General features: G+C 48.9%; 1 protein-coding gene across 1 annotated transcript in view; it reads right to left on the reverse strand.

The window, feature by feature from the left end:
* The window catches only part of RhoGEF3 (Rho guanine nucleotide exchange factor 3), a 296,106-nt gene that overhangs the window by 110,706 nt on the left and 166,944 nt on the right, over positions 1–18,456 (reverse strand). The window lies entirely within an intron of this gene.

Here is an 18,456-nt window from a genome sequence, read left to right on the forward strand (position 1 = left end):
TTTTACGTACATTCGGGCCGACCATGACGAACGCGTAATACATTACAACAATGCGTAAAGAAGATTTTTCTTTGTATTTTGAAAACGTTTTCTTTCCTTTTTATGTCATACACCAAACCTTCTTCACTCTGGTTACCTAACATTGTGAACATTCCACAGTACATCCCTTTTTCTACATTCCTTTTGTTTTTCATCATAAAATGTCCCTAATACAGGAGGGAGGGAACGATGGTATTTACTACCAACTTCAATGATCATGACAACCCCCCCCCCCCCCCCCCCCCCGTGTGGTGCTGAACGTATATCTGTTCCAAGTTCAAAGGAAGAGTCAGTCGCCAGAAGGCCTGGCCTGGCCTGGCAACTGCCTCATGATCTGGCAGCCCAGCTTTCGACCGGGCCTCCGTCGTGTCTTCCCTGATACTTGATCAATAAGACCGTTTGTGGCTGAGCCTCGCATATCCCCTTTAGCCTGGTTGACCTGGCCAACTTTAGAAAGGTTTATTATCTATTAACAGCTGTAGGAGCCCTACTGACGTGAGAGAGAGAGAGAGAGAGAGAGAGAGAGAGAGAGAGAGAGAGAGAGAGAGAGAGAGAGAGAGAGAGAGAGAGAGATAAGGGCCTCGATCCAGCACTTACTATGAGGCATTCAAGCCTCTGCCGCTATAATATCGTGTAATGGCAAGAGAAGTTCAAACTTTCCATAAAATAATTCTGAAAAGTAAAACAATTTTGTTTTTGGCTATATACACATTTTTCCTTTCTCGAAATATCATGAATACCTTTTTATGTAACAAGTTAAATTAATTATATATTTAAAACTGAAAAAATGATGTCATCAGTAATGACTTTTTCCCACGTCTGAGGGAAGCATTCCCATACACCCCAACACCTACATGACGAGGCAGACCAACACGAGTATAAATAACTCTCTCCTTCTGAAGAAGGAACGCTTGTGACCCGTGAGGGCGTGTATGGCAAACTTCAACTCCTGAAGAAGGTGATCATGTGACTGGTGGCTTACTGCCTGACATTGACGGCTGTCATTAGACACAAGACCCAGTTAACCAACCAACGAAGGGGTTTGAATACAAGTCAACCAACGAAGGGGTTTGAATACAACTCAACCAACGAAGGGGTTTGAACACAATTCAACCAACGAAGGGGTTTGAATACAACGCAACCAACGAAGGGGTTTGAATACAACTCAACCAACGAAGGGGTTTGAATACAACTCAACCAACGAAGGGGTTTGAACACAATTCAACCAACGAAGGGGTTTGAATACAACGCAACCAACGAAGGGGTTTGAATACAACTCAACCAACGAAGGGGTTTGAATACAGAGAAAACGTTTACTAGTCAAAGACTTTATAACATCAGCTCCTATTGTATTCTACAATTCATCTACGAAAAGCCTATATATATATATATATATATATATATATATATATATATATATATATATATATATATATATATGTATATATATATATATACAGGTGAAATACACATTGTCTAAAGCTTAAAAGGCTTGACTGTTGACCCACTAACTAACTCGGTGTGATTTCTAAGAGTAGAGTATGTTGATGACCTCTAGAGTGAAGGTATATTGATTGGGACACGCCTAAAAACGCCCCTACAAATGTATGAACACAGTGGAAACTTACAGCCTAGTAAGGCATCGGTCCCGTTGTCTACACCCCCCAGCGGACATTCACTGTATGCAAACATCGCTCAAAACAAGTCATTTCTGGCTAATATTTAGGATACCCCCATAACCTTTCCACGCCACCCGCACCTGTACAGCCTCATCCAGGAAACAAACATGACTCCTTGCATAAACATCCATAAACTACCTTAACGAAAATGTACTTTAAAGTGATACCAAAAATACACCAATCATTACACTGGCTCATAACACTTTCAGACGAGGATCTGTTGAGGAAGAGCCAGCCATGTACTCATCCTCACGCAATGATGACTTACGAAAAACATTTCCCACACATCTTAAATAAATTTCTAATAATTTGGTAATTATTCGCTCATCTTTTTTTTTTTTTTCATACTGCAAGTCCAGAAATACGTGTTATCATAATACCGGAGAAAGAAATTCGTAAATATTTCAAAAGCGTTTGAGCCTGCTGCCAGAGATGGCAGTACGAACTGACAACACCTGGTCGTGCCAGCGATGTGGGCAGCACGCGGGTTCACACCACCTCAAGCGCCTTCGGGAGGGTAGCGCGCGTCAACAACTGACCTACACCGCCTGGGGCGTGGAAGAAAACTACCTTTCATTATTCTCTTCTGTAATTAGATGAAACGCTTCCCTCGCCTCTCCCCTCCCAAGACAAAGCCTTACACGGATCCCTCTTTTCCGTGTCCCCCGGATGCGTGACGTCAGTAGATACAATTGTGCTGAACACAACGGGACGTCCTTTTAACGCGACGGAGCGACCTTTAAGCACGACGGGACGACCCTTGAGCACGACCTTTGGGTATGATGCCACGGCCTTTAACCTAACCATTAAAAGGGCATGGTCAAAGGTCATGCCACGACACCCAAGGGTCGTACCGTCGTACTCAAAAGACGTGTCGCTGTACTCCAGGGGTTAACATACGTACGCACGACAATGTACACAGCCACAAATAATGGCTATGAGTAACACCAAGAGTAACCTACACCATGACACGACCACCTGAAGCTTAACATCCTGAGAACCGGAGGAAAATCTTCCAGAAAAAAAAAGTGGAGGAAGCGGACAGAAAAATAACGGAGACAGTGTGAGAGAGAGAGAGAGAGAGAGAGAGAGAGAGAGAGAGAGAGAGAGAGAGATTACCTCCAGAAAGGTCACACTATTACGGCAGAATGTGTTGCAAGTCTTACATAACGGGACACCGTCAGCAACACTTCTGCCGAGTCGACATTTTAATATACGACACTTTTACGAGATACTTTATTTCAGGCGAACCTATAATGAGGCCCATAATAACTGATAACTTTATTATCGCTGGTCGATCGATGCAACACTGTATTCCAGCTCTATACAACCCAGTGTTCCAAACACACACACACACACACACACACACACACACACACACACACACACACACACGAGCCACTGCCCAGCAGAGTATGAACCAGACACCAATACAATAAATCATTGGTATTTTTGCAAGTGACACTGAGGGGCCCAGCTGACGGCAGCCAGCCTCCAGCAAAGTCACTTGGCACGCTCCATCCTACGGTGTGTGTGTGTGTGTGTGTGTGTGTGTGTGTGTGTGTGTGTGTGTGTGTGTGTCCGTATACGTGTAAGTGTCAATCTGTGTATGTGTCCGTGATCCAAGGGTGAAAATCCTGTTCTAGATAACAGACTTCCGGCTGTCAATATTGTCACACACCTGGCTTGGCCTGGGATGTGAGTGTCTGTGTGTGAATACATAGACACATATAGGTATAGGAGTAAAGACAGACACAGACACACACGCATACACGATGAAGGGCGGTGGAGGCAACACAACAGGGTACACAATCTTCACCAGGGCGTAACACACCACATTCCGGGAGTCTCACTCAGTTACGTGCACTATCGCCCCATGCTCCAGTTTATGGCTGGCCGTTATGAGCTGAGGCAAAACAGCCATATATATATATATATATATATATATATATATATATATATATATATATATATATATATATATCAACCTCAAATATTATTAGAATTTTGCAAGAGTGCGTTCACGTTTTCTTGACCGTAAACTAACGTTATACACACTGAAAAATGAGTTCTTATGCTTGGCTTGTTTCCTTATTAAGATGATAACCGGCTACTTATGAGGCCTTGCTTTCATTACAAGTTCAGCGAGAGACGGTGGAGAACACCTCTTCCCTGAACCGTAATGTGAGATATCAAATGAGAACATCAATGTCAAGTCGCCTAAGGGGAGCGAGGGGGGGATAACTGGAAATAATTAATATCGAAAACAGACGCGGGAATACGAGTTTGAAAAAAGTGCGCGAGGAAACGGTGGGCAAGGCCGGGGCGCGCCGAACGCCCGCGCCCTTGACGACCAGGCAACCAGCTCGGGACTTCTGGCTAGGAGTTCCATGTTCCTCCTCCCTCTCTTCTGGTGGCTGCCGGACACCCCACAGAGGTCACCGGCGCTCGCCACCGGTCAATGGTCATGAGCCTCCTCCCCAGGGTCATGGGTCAACAGAATACGGAGAGCAAGTGACAGATGGTGTAAACGAAAGATAAAATTTCCAGACGGCAAAACTCGTGAAAATAAGAGAGAAGGAAAATCCTCGTGACCTCTGACCTTACGAGAGGGTTAAGGTTGGTCGTCTTACACTGGTCATGTGGTGAGACATCTCGGGGCCCAATTCCATGAGACGTGGATGAAATATAACTCAAAGTATAGTGTTGTTACGTGACCTTTGACCCATGAACAACCAAAGGTGGCCACATGAAAATTCTCATATACGCCTGTGTGAGGGATGTACACACAAAAAAAAATTCTTTTTATCAAAATGTCATGAACATACGGGCTATTATATGGCCAAACAATGCCTTTTTTTCAGTAATGTTTGACTCCCGCAGAAATATACAGGAGAGAGAGAGAGAGAGAGAGAGAGAGAGAGAGAGAGAGAGAGAGAGAGAGAGAGAGAGAGAGAGAGAGAGAGAGAGAGATTGTTTCTGATTCCCAGGCTGCGCGTCACTGTCGTCACGATGTACGTACCTTCTGTAGTCGACGAAGTTTACCGGCATGACCGCGAGCACCTGCCACACGCTGACGAACACCACGGGGGGAAAAAAGCAATATTTCTTCTACAGGTCAAATGCTCACCCCAGCAAACCCGCACCATCTACAGAACTCGTCAGTAAAAGTCATATTTCTTGTAAACTTCACACATCGGTAACTGTGTAACATTATGAAGTGTGTCTCGTGTGCTGACACATACTGATATAAAGAGATCAGTCCTGTCCTGACATTTAGACAAATGATGAAGGTTAATAACAACATCTTACTTAATACCCTACAAGTGCCATTTCGTAGAGTGGTGTCTGGCTTAACTACATCAAGAATAATACATACAGTAAACAATCACTTTAATGAAACTTCTGAGACATAACGAAGCAGTTGAAAAAAAGAACTGGTGACTATAAAGGCGGCCCAGACTACCCAGCGTGGCGCTGCAGCCTAATGGGGGGAAACACAAGGGCCACCAGCTGCTGCTACTAACATTACCTAACTTGGTACCACGATAACCTACCATCTACCCATCACGACAACCTGTCTTATCAGCATTCATCTAAACGAAAAAAAGTAAAAAAAAAAAAAAAAAAAAAAAACTGCTCGATATAACTCGGCGGTAGCGTTTTTACGACGCACAGTAATGGTTATCGCAATTCAGGCTGGACTTTGCCCCCGAGATATTCACCTCCGCTCGCTCACCAAGACACCGTAACGAATCAAATATCAGACTTCCTGACTTGCCCTGAGTGAGGCATGAACGGACGTCAAGGCTTAGATATATTGCCTATATCACAATACATCAAAAGAGGGAGGGAAAAAAAAAGTTACAGACACAGGAAGTAACAACATACTATACTGACCCCTCACGAAGCGTACAGTTTAAGACCCGAAATTCGAGAACTGACAGACGTCACATTCCGGAGGTTGGGTTGTGACACGGGCGATGGACGAGGGTTACCGGCACCCACCACACCAGGCCAGACAGCTTCCTACCTACATGACCACGGGCGCCGCTAGAGGAACGTACTGGGGAAAGAGAGCAGCGCCAGGCAGATAAGCTGAAGGTGAAAGTGCAGCTGAGGGTAGCTGTAATCGTAGCCTAGTGAGAGCCGGTACTGTCTTAAAACATTATCTCGAGCACCTGGAGAAGGCATTTATGTTTTTTCTCCAAAGGTTATAATAACCTGACGATGACGGCCATAATTTAAGACCCTGGGGGTCGATAGGCCTAATGACCAAATAATCAGCAGGAGAGACACGCGAGAAGGACGGGAGCCAGCAGGAGCAGGAGCAGCAGAGTTGCTACCTACGCCGAAAGGAGCAGCACCAGGAACATCGGGAGAACAGAAAAAAAAAAACAGAGTAACAGTAAAGCAAATTTATCATACACCAGGTCGGCTGCGGAAGCAAAGGCAGCAGAGATAGCAACAGGAGCGACAGTTAGAGCGACAGGAGCCTTTTAAAAGGCAGGATATTTATTATTTTACTGACCGCAGGGAAAATAAAAAGACACCAAAGGCTACTTGGGGTAACAGAGGCAAACATAAAGTAGCAACAGAAGCAGTAACAGCAAAATCAGCAACGGAAGGACTGATAAACACCAAGTGACGCGGAGGAGGAGAAACAGGAGAGGACGTGGCTGCCGCCTGGGGACAGGAAGCGGCCGTGACAGTTGATGGCATTTCCCTTTTTCTCACACTCTCCACCGTCACTCAACTCCGTTTTCTTCTGGTGTATTATCTCATATAAAGTGACGGAAGGGGAGACTTTATAGACGCCTTCTGACCCTCTTCCAAGAAACATCTTGCCCCCTTCCCCGACGTGCAACTGCAGGTTCCATACAATGAAGCAACTCCTGTGAACTTGCGATGAAACGTTGTACAAAAATGTAAATAAATAATGAAAATGAAGGCGAAGGTTATGGAAATTATCATGATATCAGAGGTTTAGCCAGTGTATGGGTCCATACAGATTATAATGATGGCGATTTTGCCTGTGCAGACGAAAGAGGCATACGCGGCCAAGCACTTACTTGGCCCAGACCCTTGACATCTGTCAACGTTGACGGGGCCAGACACACACGCGCTCGTGCCTATATGTAGACGAGTGCGGTCAAGGCTGACAGGGTTTCCCTCGTGAGGCAAGAAGAACTACTTTCTTGCCTGCCTCCACTACGGGACCGGTCATGACCCCGGACGCACCCTGCACGGCGTACCCCAAGCTGCTGGTACCAGCTGGCGGCGGAGACATGCACCTACAACAAGGGACAGACACACACCGCGCGCTAATCACCCGGTACTCAACTTGTAATGGCAGAAAGCTTCACAGACACAGCTGATCAGAGAGAGAGAGAGAGAGAGAGAGAGACAGATGGTAATGGTTTAATGAAACGAATTCACAGTGTTCACCATTCCATCCCTACATAACAGATCAGATACTACAGAACACTTTATATAACAGGTTGGATACTATAGGAAAACCTATATACGTAAGGGACTATGAAGAAAAGCTGTACCATAGCACATGTGGTTAACTATTTTTAGCTAAAAAAAAAAAAAAAAGTTTATTCCAATCATTTATCGACCAGCCCCAAAAGGTTAAATGAACAACTGGGTTGGCTGTGTGCCGGTCCCTTGGTCTAGGGGTCGAACCCGGGCCGGGGAAGTCGCAATGCTGACCACCACACTAAGGTGGTTGGTTGGTGTCTGTTAATGTGGTGTCCCGCAAGTTTCTCCTAGACCTCAGAGTGTTACGAAATCTGGCACACATATGGCCAACCACAAAGCATTTTTTTTTTTCTTCGTTTAAAATTTCACCGCAGAGTGATATGTGTGGGGAGCTGGAGGGTGTTAAACCACGGAAAAATGGTTGCGAAAATCATATAGGGATATGGCCACATCTAGATTACCTGAATTCATTATAACAAAATATAAACTTCCAGTTCTATCTATATCCCACTTGTTTACTGCTGACGCTTCGTTTTCTACGAAAATGAATTCTGCTTAAAACCCGATTATTCTCATTTTCTCGGAAGTTATTTTCAACAGACGGTTAGGTACACTTCTCGTTTTTTTTAGATATACTCGCTAAAATGTATCATCAATGTCATAATAAATAAAATAATCTATAGCCATTATTTCAATTCCAAACTTTTCGACATACTATCACATATTCTAAAATGTCCATTCATGCAAATCTAAGAACGACCAAGGATCATAAATCCTTGTAGTACTAAGCCAAGACACTAAATAATCAATATCTCAAAGTTATCTTTATTTACAGTTTTGTTTGGTGTCTAATTTAGTTCACCCTTATAACCATTCCACGTTTTCTGTAATGATTTCAACTGTAATTCTTCTCTATCGTAGAAACGCATGGTAACAGGGTAGAGGTTCGGTAATTCCCCTTACGGGTAATATATATATATATATATATATATATATATATTATCCCTGGGGATAGGGGATTAAGAGTACTTCCCACGTATTCCCTGCGTGTCGTAGAAGGCGACTAAAAGGGGAGGGAGCAGGGGGCTGGAAATCCTCCCCTCTCGTTTTTTTTTTTTTTCCAAAAGAAGGAACAGAGAATTGGGCCAGGTGAGGGTATTCCCTCAAAGGCCCAGTCCTCTGTTCTTAACGCTACCTCGCTAATGCGGGAAATGGCGAATAGTTTGAAAGAAAAGAAAGAAAATATATATATATATATATATATATATATATATATATATATATATATATATATATATATATATATACGCCACAAGGGGTACAGTCGTGACTCTAAGAGAGTTGAGGGCGGTGCATGACGCGCCGGGTCAGGTGGGGTCGGGGCGTGACCAACAGAAGGGTCTACTGCCCCGTGGTTACCCACAGATCCAGTGGGGTGGTTGGGGTGACGGCTCCCCCGACCCACCTCCCTCCACCTGTGCCTCGCTGGCCGCCACCGCTGTAGAAAGGCGCGGCCACTCGACAACTTTCACGCCAAACATTCCTTGCCACAGCCCGCGGCGGCACCAAGGCATCCCCGGCGCCTCACATCTGTCCCCCTACCGGTCGTGCATGCTACTACGCCACCAACACAAACTGACGATACTCATACCAATGTATGTTCGCCAGTGTCCCTGTATGTGCCTGGTTTCTGAGCTACGTACGCCTGAGTACTGGTCTATACGTGTGTATACATACATCTTAGTGTATCAATGCACGAGATGAGAAGAGAAAAGAATCATACTCTCGTTTTCAGAAAACGGGGAAGAGCGGATACATAGCACAAAAAATGTGGGAGGCGGTCGGCTGTAGGTTGGCGCACTTTAGTAGTTCGGTCCACAATACGACACACCGTAACTTTTAGGTGACCCTGAGGGTCGACCTTTACCGTCCACTCTTCTAAATTCGTCCCTCACGACCCTGACTCAGGAGCGCTCCGTGGTAGGCCTTAACCCTTGCTCCATCGAGGTATGTCTACGATACTCAGACACGTCATAATGTCACGTCATCAACACACCTTTCCCCAATACGTCATTACCAGACCCTAGCGTACATTTCTCAAGGGAAATGTCTTAAGAGAATTCGGATATTAAGTCATCGACAAACACGTCTTAAGTCATCACCACGTCCATCTTAACCGGGACCCTCGTCCCACGCCTCTTAAATCACCGACAACCATCTCCCACTCACCTGAAGTCCACAAAATCACCTCTGAAGTCATCTACAACTAAGAACAACTCATCAGAAGTAAATGAAAACCAAGTCCCACTCACATCACCTAGAGCCATATACCACTCACCTAACATTACCTGTAACCACGTCCCACTCACCTAACGTCACCCCTTACCACGTCCTACTCCTCTACCAGATTACACCCACCAGAAGTGAACGACAATCACGTCCCACACCTTTGAAGTCACCCAGAACCACCTCCCACTCCTACGACGTCACCAACCACCACCTCCCACTCCCACGATGTCACCAACCACCACCTCCCACTCCCACGATGTCACCAAACACCACCTCCCACTCCCACGATGTCACCAAACACCACCTCCCACTCCTAGGATGTCACGACCACTTCTCACCCGCACCAACACATTTCTCCGGCATACATCTCGGGCCAGAACGCATCATCGAGGAATGGTAACGCAGCCACCGTGGTCACTCGAGCACCCCCGGCATCACTGGGGAAATCAATGAGCCACGACGCTATAAATAAGATGCGGGGGAACTGACGGAAACACCGTGGGTGACGCATCGGCCTGCCGCCTGCCGCCGCCGCTGGTGGCATTGACCAACTTGCTCCGCTCCACATGGCTGACGGCGACGCTCGCTCGCCCGCCTCTCCCACACTCACTTACATGACGTCCCGGAACGCCGCCCTAGCGTGTCCCGGACGTTCCGCGACGCCTGGAACATACCAGGCGGTCGCCTCCTATGTCCAGGACGTCCCCGGACGCGCGTCATGAGTCTCGTTGATGAATCCTGCGGGATGCGGCACTGGTCTACTGACCACGTGCCTCCCCAACACATTACATAACGCAAACACTGATATATTATAAATATATATATTTGGTTAGACGTGAAGCCTTGGTAAACACCACCACCACCAGTGCAGAAAACTGTGAGAAAAAGAAAAATGCAATTCTGTCGTGTTAATTTTCTCACGTTCCACACCCGGCGGCTGGTTTTGATATCAGTCATTATTACCGCTGTTCATGTGATCGTACAGCCACGTCACTCAAAGCATGCTTCAGCAGCTCGTCCAAATCTGTGTTGCCGAATAAAAAAAACGCTCAATACAAAGTACGCAGCAGTGTGCGCCACAATCATCAGACGGGCGTATGGGCACAGAGACTGCCACAACACCTGCAAGAGACCTTCCTGGCTGCACGGTATGCATTCCATCTTTCCCACTTCCCCATCCGTCCCCTCCACCAACAAGACGTACAGCCCACGTCCCCTCCACCATGTTTCCATATGTACACACGACGGATCTGGGCTTCTCAAGGCCGAGAGGCACACGTGGGAAATACACCCCGGCATCTTCCATTAACCGACTCAAGACTACCTTGTAAGGCATCCTCCAGCGGATGTCCTTCTCGTCCCGTGTTTGGCCGCAGCCTGTTCCTCAACACACCAAACACAGGCTGGACAACAACTCAAAGCCCTCCGGCAGCGCAGGGTTACAGGTATGATCAAGCGCCTCCCTCGCAGTACAGGAGGAGGAACACGAACACAATCTTGTCAGAGTTCCTTCCTTGCTACTTTTCTCACCATCTGCCACGATGGGTGAGGCAGATCCCGGCTTCAGGACTGCCTGTGGGAGGCCAGCCCCAGGAACAACGTTAGATAAGCGTCTTCCGTCCAGCGTCTCGATGGAGGCAGCCAACCACGCCTCCACGGCAGCGGTGGGCCACACGCGACCACGTCGACGAAGCGTTGCGCCAAGGCCTCCCGCCCCTGACGTCATACACTAATGCAGGAAATACGACACGACTTGTGCCTGTCGCAGGCACAGACAACTCTGCTTGGCAACACCAACCTCCAAGGAACAATGTCCAGTTTTTTGAGGCGTGTTTTTGGAAATTACGTTTCTGTCAACCATTAGGCACGACGGAGCGGCCACTGAGAACGACAGTATGGCCACTGAGGACGACGGTACGAACCCCAGAGTACGACGGTATCAACCTTGAGGAAGACGGTACAACTCTGGCGGGTACGATGACCCTGTGGCTTTTGATCTGACCCTTTAGGGTCAGGTCAGAGGCCAAAGGCCATCCATAGTCAAGGGTGGTGCCGTCGCTCTCTCAGGTCGTCCCGTAGTTCACAAGAGCCGTGCACTTCTGCCGAAGGAGCTCGGTACGTGACTCTGAAGTTTTGAGTGAATATTATCAACACCGGACGTCCTGTCTTCTGGACTGGCACCGCGGGGAAAAAGTGGCGAGCAAAGCGAGCAACACTAAAGAAAACACACACACACACACACACACACACACACCTTCAGCGTGGCGGTAAGTGACAACCATAATAACGACGTCTGTTTGATGTTCGTGGCAGCCGTCGCCCTCAGTGTCCTCCTCCTCCCACAGGAGAGTTACACGGGGAGAGGAAGGGGACGGAAAGTGACGGACAGACAGACAGAGGAAGACAGGGCGCGGGAGGAAGTACGAAAGAGAGACAGGAAGGAAGGGAGGGAGTGTATCTGAGAGAGAGAGAGAGAGAGAGAGAGAGAGAGAGAGAGAGAGAGAGAGAGAGAGAGAGAGAGAGAGAGAGAAAGAGAGGCCGGGGAACTGACAGTAAAGCAGACAGACAGGTGAGGTGGTTCGTTACACAAGAAGCTCTACAAGGCAACTGAGGCATCATTGATGGGGCGTGGTAGGTCACCACAGCTAACGCCCCCACTGGTAGGTGGGCTGGACACACGTTTCACCACAGTTAAGGTCCTCACAAGCACGTGGGCTGGACTCCAGTAGCACCACAGCTAACTCCCTCACTAGTACGTGGGCTGGGACTTCAGTGTCACCCCCAGCTCACGCCCTCACTGTTACGTGGTCCGGGCTTGAGTATCACCACAGGTAACGCCCCCACACACAGGTACGTGGGCTGGACCACAGTATCACCACAGCTAACGCCCTCACTAGTACGTGGGCTGGGACTTCAGTGTCACCCCCAGCTCACGCCCTCACTGGTAGGTGGACAGGACCCCACTGCCTCCACAGGTAAAACCCTCACTGATACGAAGGCTGGAAGCCAGCCCTGCCACAATAAGCTTAACGTAGCAAATCTTGTTAACAAGAATAATATATAACTTTCATTTTCTGACAACAACACCGTACTTACAACCTCGCTCCTTCACAACACACTGTCTACGGATTATGTCGCCACAATCACTCATTATCTGACACAGATGGATTTCTTATCTATCTTATTGAATAAAGCATAACCAAACAATGTTTACAGTCATCCAGTCATGTTTGCAATAATGTTACCAACTACAACAACTCTCCTTCCTTCAGAGCTTTTGGAGGAGGCTCACAATTCTTGCACTCCAAAGACTGTTCCTTCCTTCCTGATTTTCTAATGATCACGTTGGAGGAGGTTCGCACGTGCACTGCAGAATGTTCCAGGTGCCAGTCCTCCCAATAAGCGTGATGGAGGAAGTTCACACGTGCACTCCAAAACGTTCCAGTTTCTAGTCCTCCGATTATTGTCACGTGAGAAGTTCACATTTCCACTTCAAAAAGTTTTGAGTTGCTTTAATCCTCCGGTAATGATTCTTAGAGGAGGTACACACACACATACACGAAAGAGTTGCGCGAGATACCGATCCTGCACTGACGATGGGCCGATCCAGTCCTTGCACCTGGCCAGAGCCTCCAACGCACGCACGCACGCACACACACACACACACACACACACACACACACACACGCGCGCGCGCGCGACCACAACAAGCAGCGACCTCCTCCTCCGCCTCCGCTACTCCCACAACAAACTCGGACGACGCGATCTATACTGTTAATATTTTCAACATCCTTCCGGTCACACGCTTTCACTTGTCCTCGCCAGAGTTTCGCCCGCCGCGCGACGCGATCGATTACCGGACGTCGACGCAAACGACCAACCAACCACCCACTCCGTCGGGTTGAGGGAGACAGAGAGAGAGAGAGACAGACAGACTCCTCGCTCGGGTCAACCATGCGCGCCAACTGAGCAACTTTCAGGTTGACACCGTCTGTTGCCAGACGGTACGTAGTGAGGGCCGTCTGCCACCAATCGACCCCCACCCCCAACTCCCCCCCTCGCCACTATTTTTGACGCCCCCCGACTACTGCCGGGACCTTGTGTACGGCTTGACGACCCCCGTACACACACGCGCGCACACGCCGAGGCTCGCCCCCATACTCGGCAACTGTCGCCGGGAAGAACGCAAAGTAAAAATAGAAGACCTTTAAGGTGAATTAGCAACTGGGGTCAGGTGCGGTGTGAGCAGTGCCGGCTGATTTCTCTCTCTACGGGGGAGGCTGCTGCAGCCCGGCTGGCTGACCGTGGGCTGTAGTGAAGGTGACGGACGGTGGTCTGCAGTGAAGGTGACGAGAGGCGGGGCAGTGAAGGTGAGAGTGGAATGCAGTGCGCAGTGCAAAGGAATGCTGCACGGGCGGCGGAGGAAGTGGCGGCTTCCCTGGGGTACAACACATGGGACACCAGTCCACCTTTTCAAGGGGAGGCAGCAGATGGATAAGCAGGCGGCCTATCCTTACGTGGGGTATGTAGGGAAATCATCCTCACGTAGTCTTGGGCAGGTACAGGACGGCTACACATGACCAGTCACGCCCTCCCTCACCACCATCGCCACATGCGACCCGCGGTCACCGTGAACAACACCCACCTCATCACGGGAAGCCTCTACCATGCTACCCTGTACCACCCGCAGGTTCCATAACGACCCCATCCACACACCTACCCAATACGACCTACAGTCACCACTACTACTACCACAACTCCCCCACACAGCCAGCCAGTACGACCTTCAATCACCATCATAACTACCCAATACGACCCTCTCTGTGCCCCCCGGGTGACGGCCTAACACCTTGCAGTGCCCCGCAGTACAACAAGGGGCACTCCTCGCACCACACCGCGGCCATGTAATACACGACACAACTCGCTGAGACCTTACGTCAAGCACCGCCTCCGTGACACCTTTCCATAATGATACTGGATGACCTCCTCTGGAAACCACAAAACTCGCTCTTGGGCAAAAGAGAAAACGATGATCTAGTAACAATAAAAATACGATAAATCATCTCGTCCAGGAATAAATCCACAAATCCTTATGTAACAGCTCTGGGCCTTAATCCGCATATACTAGACCAAATCGCCATCTAGGATGAACTACGGTCTCAGGTGGGCCAAGGGATGATAAGCAAATAACCCGAACTGGGGAAAAAAAGCTGTCTCGTACTGGGAGAGGCAAAAACTGTACCTTGTGGAGCTATGAAAAACCTTTAATGGAGTACACAACATCTCCACTGTGACCAAAAAGCACTGGAAAAAGAAGAGCCAATAACCTGTGCTGGGAGAAAATAACTTGTACCGGGAGCCAAAAATCTGCATCAGGACACAAAGCACTCTCTACAGGGAGAAACCACCAGTACAGGGAGACAATAATCGGCGCAAGACAAAATACTCTACTGGGAGAAAGCACCTAAACCGGGAGACAGAAGTCTGTAGTGGGAGACAAAACTCTCCAGCAGGAGACAAAATACTTTCTACTAAGAGAAAGCACCTGTACCGGGAGACGAAAATCTGTACTGGGTAGAATGTCCAGGCACACACAACGCTGTACCGGGACACAAAAGCAAGTACTAACGTCAAACTCTGTACCGGGACACAAAAACCTGTACTTCCACACAAAATCCCATACCAGGCCACAAAAACCTGTACTACCACACAAAATCCCATACCAGGTCACAAAAACCTGTACTCCCACACCAAATCTGTACCGAAAAACCTAAAAGGAATAGTTTCCACTGAAAGTAAAGTACGAAGAGCAACCCAGTAAAAAATGTACAAAAAAAGTGTACGTAATAAGATTTATTCGTTTGTGTGTGTATGTCAGATGGTGGTGGGGGCTGTGGGTGGCTCTGGCCCACATTACTAGACAACACTGACTCGCTGTGTATAAACCTCAGGATGGCGCAAGTTAGTTCCCATGGTCTCCTGTTAGGTCAGTCTTGTGAAGCAGCTGACATATTGACCAATACGGTACGACTCTTGTGAGGACGACGGTACGACCCTTAGCACACGACGGTACGACCCCTGGGGGTATGGTAGACTGGCATCATACCCAAGGGTCGTACCGTTCTGCTGTAGGGTTTTACCGTCGTGCTCCAGCGGTTAAATGCCACGGATGATTAACACGAAATAACTTTCAAGGGAAACGCAAATTACAACTTTAGATGTAGTGTTGAGTGACGTGCATTAATCACGTTTGCTTAAAACATCCGATTTCAACAGTCCGGCCCAGGTTAAATCAGGCCAGAGCCAGGAGGTTTCTCGTTGGGTCAAAGGTCAACTACCGTCAGCTGCGCCAGGGTGTGGCATCGTAATTCTGGTGTAATACTCATAACTGGGTGACTCGTGGAGGGCCCGGCGTGGCACTGCTGAGGCGGTGTGGAGGGAAAGACATGTCACTGTTTATGGTGGTCTGGCGAATCAAGTTTGAACGGCACTGCTAATAAGGTTTGAGGGCCAGGTGTGGCACAGGCCAGGTGACTCAGAGCCTGTTGTGCCACCGATAAGAATCAACTCCTAGCGTGTGTGTGTGTGTGTGTGTGTGTGTGTGTGTGTGTGTGTGTGTGTGTGTGTGCTGGTAGAGTGTGGAATAAGAAATTTAACTCCAGAAGAAACAAGTGTAATGCAGGCACCTCACCATATCAAGGATGGTTCCCTTTTCTCTTGAGACCAAACATCGTTAAATGAATAATTAAATGGGTGAGGCGGAGGCTAAAGTCGCCTTCTAGATATGGATGATGATGATGGCGCTGTAGCTACAACCCTGGCGCCTCAGACTGGCGCTCTGGGGAGGATGGAAAACTGCCACACTACAGGAGAGGATTGGTTTGACAACGATAAGGGGGTCAACACCACTCGCTGACCTGCTACAAGAGAGGAGGCGCTCTGGGTCACAGAGGAAATCAGGGTCCTTCTGGTGGGAGTGAGGGAAGGAAGCTGATGGTTTCCGGGGTAAACCTGCTTGGGCTGCAGAGGCCCCAAGTGGCTGCAGCATCGCTCGCCAGTCACGAAGAACTCAGCCGGCAACACAAGGGTCCGGAAGACGAGGTACGCGGAAGTGTGACACTGCGAGTCCTGCAGTTCCTGCTGGAGGCTGGCACGGAACGCTTCCGGCAGGCATAGCGTGATGCGACGCTGGCGCAACACCCCATCACCCGAGGGGCCTGGCACCCGCCCCATCCCCCCCTCACACAGACCTAGCGACCCGTACGCCACGCTTACCATCCCCCACGATACCCCAAGTCCTGTGGCGCGGTGAGATCCCCGGACGGTGCAGCTGTCTGAGACATGGAAATGTCCACGGACGGTACCAGCCGTCGTGAGACATGGAAACGTACAAAAATGTGTAGAGGAATTCAAGATGTGATGGTGAAGCTAACTGGTATTTCCTGTTCCACACCCACCCACACATACAGGTAGGAGACACCTCACGGTCTGAGGGCTGAGAGAGAGAGAGAGAGAGAGAGAGAGAGAGAGAGAGAGAGAGAGAGAGAGAGAGAGAGAGAGAGAGAGAGAGAGAGAGAGAGAGAGCTGGGAAGACAAGGCTGGAGGCAGAACTATTCTGCTGAGAAAAGGTAAACCGATCCCTGCCGTCCGCTGCACTGAGAGAGACCATGCGCGGTATATGGCGGAGATACTCCTCCCTGCGTCAGCCATGATGGACGCATACAGTGAGGGAGGGACCGTCCATCCTCGAATGAAGTTTCTCTTTACCAAACCATCGCAGAGAAGGTCACGAGTCTCATATACAACAATTCCGTTAATCACTGCAACCATCAGGCGCTGCGAGTCATACGTTACCACAAACCTTCTCTGTATGAGTGTTGTTTCTGGACTCCGCCTGCAGGCGGTAACATCTTCCACAAGGCTGTACCACTGGCAAAGGACGGAAAGGAGTACAGAATCGCCGAGAGCCTTCTTACCTGAAAGGGGCCTACCTGACACTTTTTCGCGAGTGGAGTGCAGCCTGGAGGCTGCAGGAGCCCCATAAACGGGGACCTGGAGTTGAATAAATAAATACATCTTACACAATAAAGGCTGTGTCACGAGAGAAACTTTCTTTAAATACAGTACATAATCTTTAAGTCCTTGAGCGCGAAGATACGACCAATGACCGCGACGGTACGACCCCCTGAGCACGGAACGATGGTACGACCCCCTGAGCACGTTACGAAGTTACAACCCTGAGTACGAAGAAACGACTCTCGAGCAAGGAAATATGACCCTTTTTAGCACGATGGGTTGGCTCTTGCATAAGATGGCCCTGCCTTCAACGTGATCCTTAAGGGTCAAGTCAACGAGGCCAAGCCATCACACCCACACGTCCCACCGTGGTGTTCAACCGTCATATCGTCGACCTCAAGAGGTTAAAAGCAAAAAGGTGGACTGACAACCACCTCTCAAGCCATATTGGGGTCAGTCGAGGACCATACCTGGCTGGGGGTGCCAACACCAGGAACCAAGATGCGCCAGGCTGTGGGTCAGGTCAGGTGACACGACCACGACCTCCGACACTCACCATTGACTGCTCCTCCAGAAGTCACCATACCAGGAGGACCGTCTGCTACTAACGGTGCCTCTCAAGTTACAAGAAACCTTGGCCACTAGTTGGTATGCCTTCCTGAGTGCGAGTCTGGAGGGGGGGGAGGGAGGGGGGCAAATCGCGTGTTCTTGCTAAGGAAAGCCGCGCGGGGATCGGAGGTTAAGGTGTTGCAAGAAGTGGAACGCATGCGTCATAAAACGAGGTCATGCGGGCGTGCAGGCCAGGTCGCGAGGTATGGGTGGGCCTAGGGAGGCAGACGTGGTGGTGAAGGACAAGACCCAAGGATATCAAGGAGTGGGTATACCGGGCCTATTCATCATTCCTGCCTGCGTCAAGAGCAGCGAAGACCGGTATGTGGTGGCCAGC

Source organism: Panulirus ornatus, chromosome 32, assembly GCF_036320965.1.
Source record: "Panulirus ornatus isolate Po-2019 chromosome 32, ASM3632096v1, whole genome shotgun sequence".
Taxonomy (NCBI): Eukaryota; Metazoa; Arthropoda; class Malacostraca; order Decapoda; family Palinuridae; genus Panulirus; species Panulirus ornatus.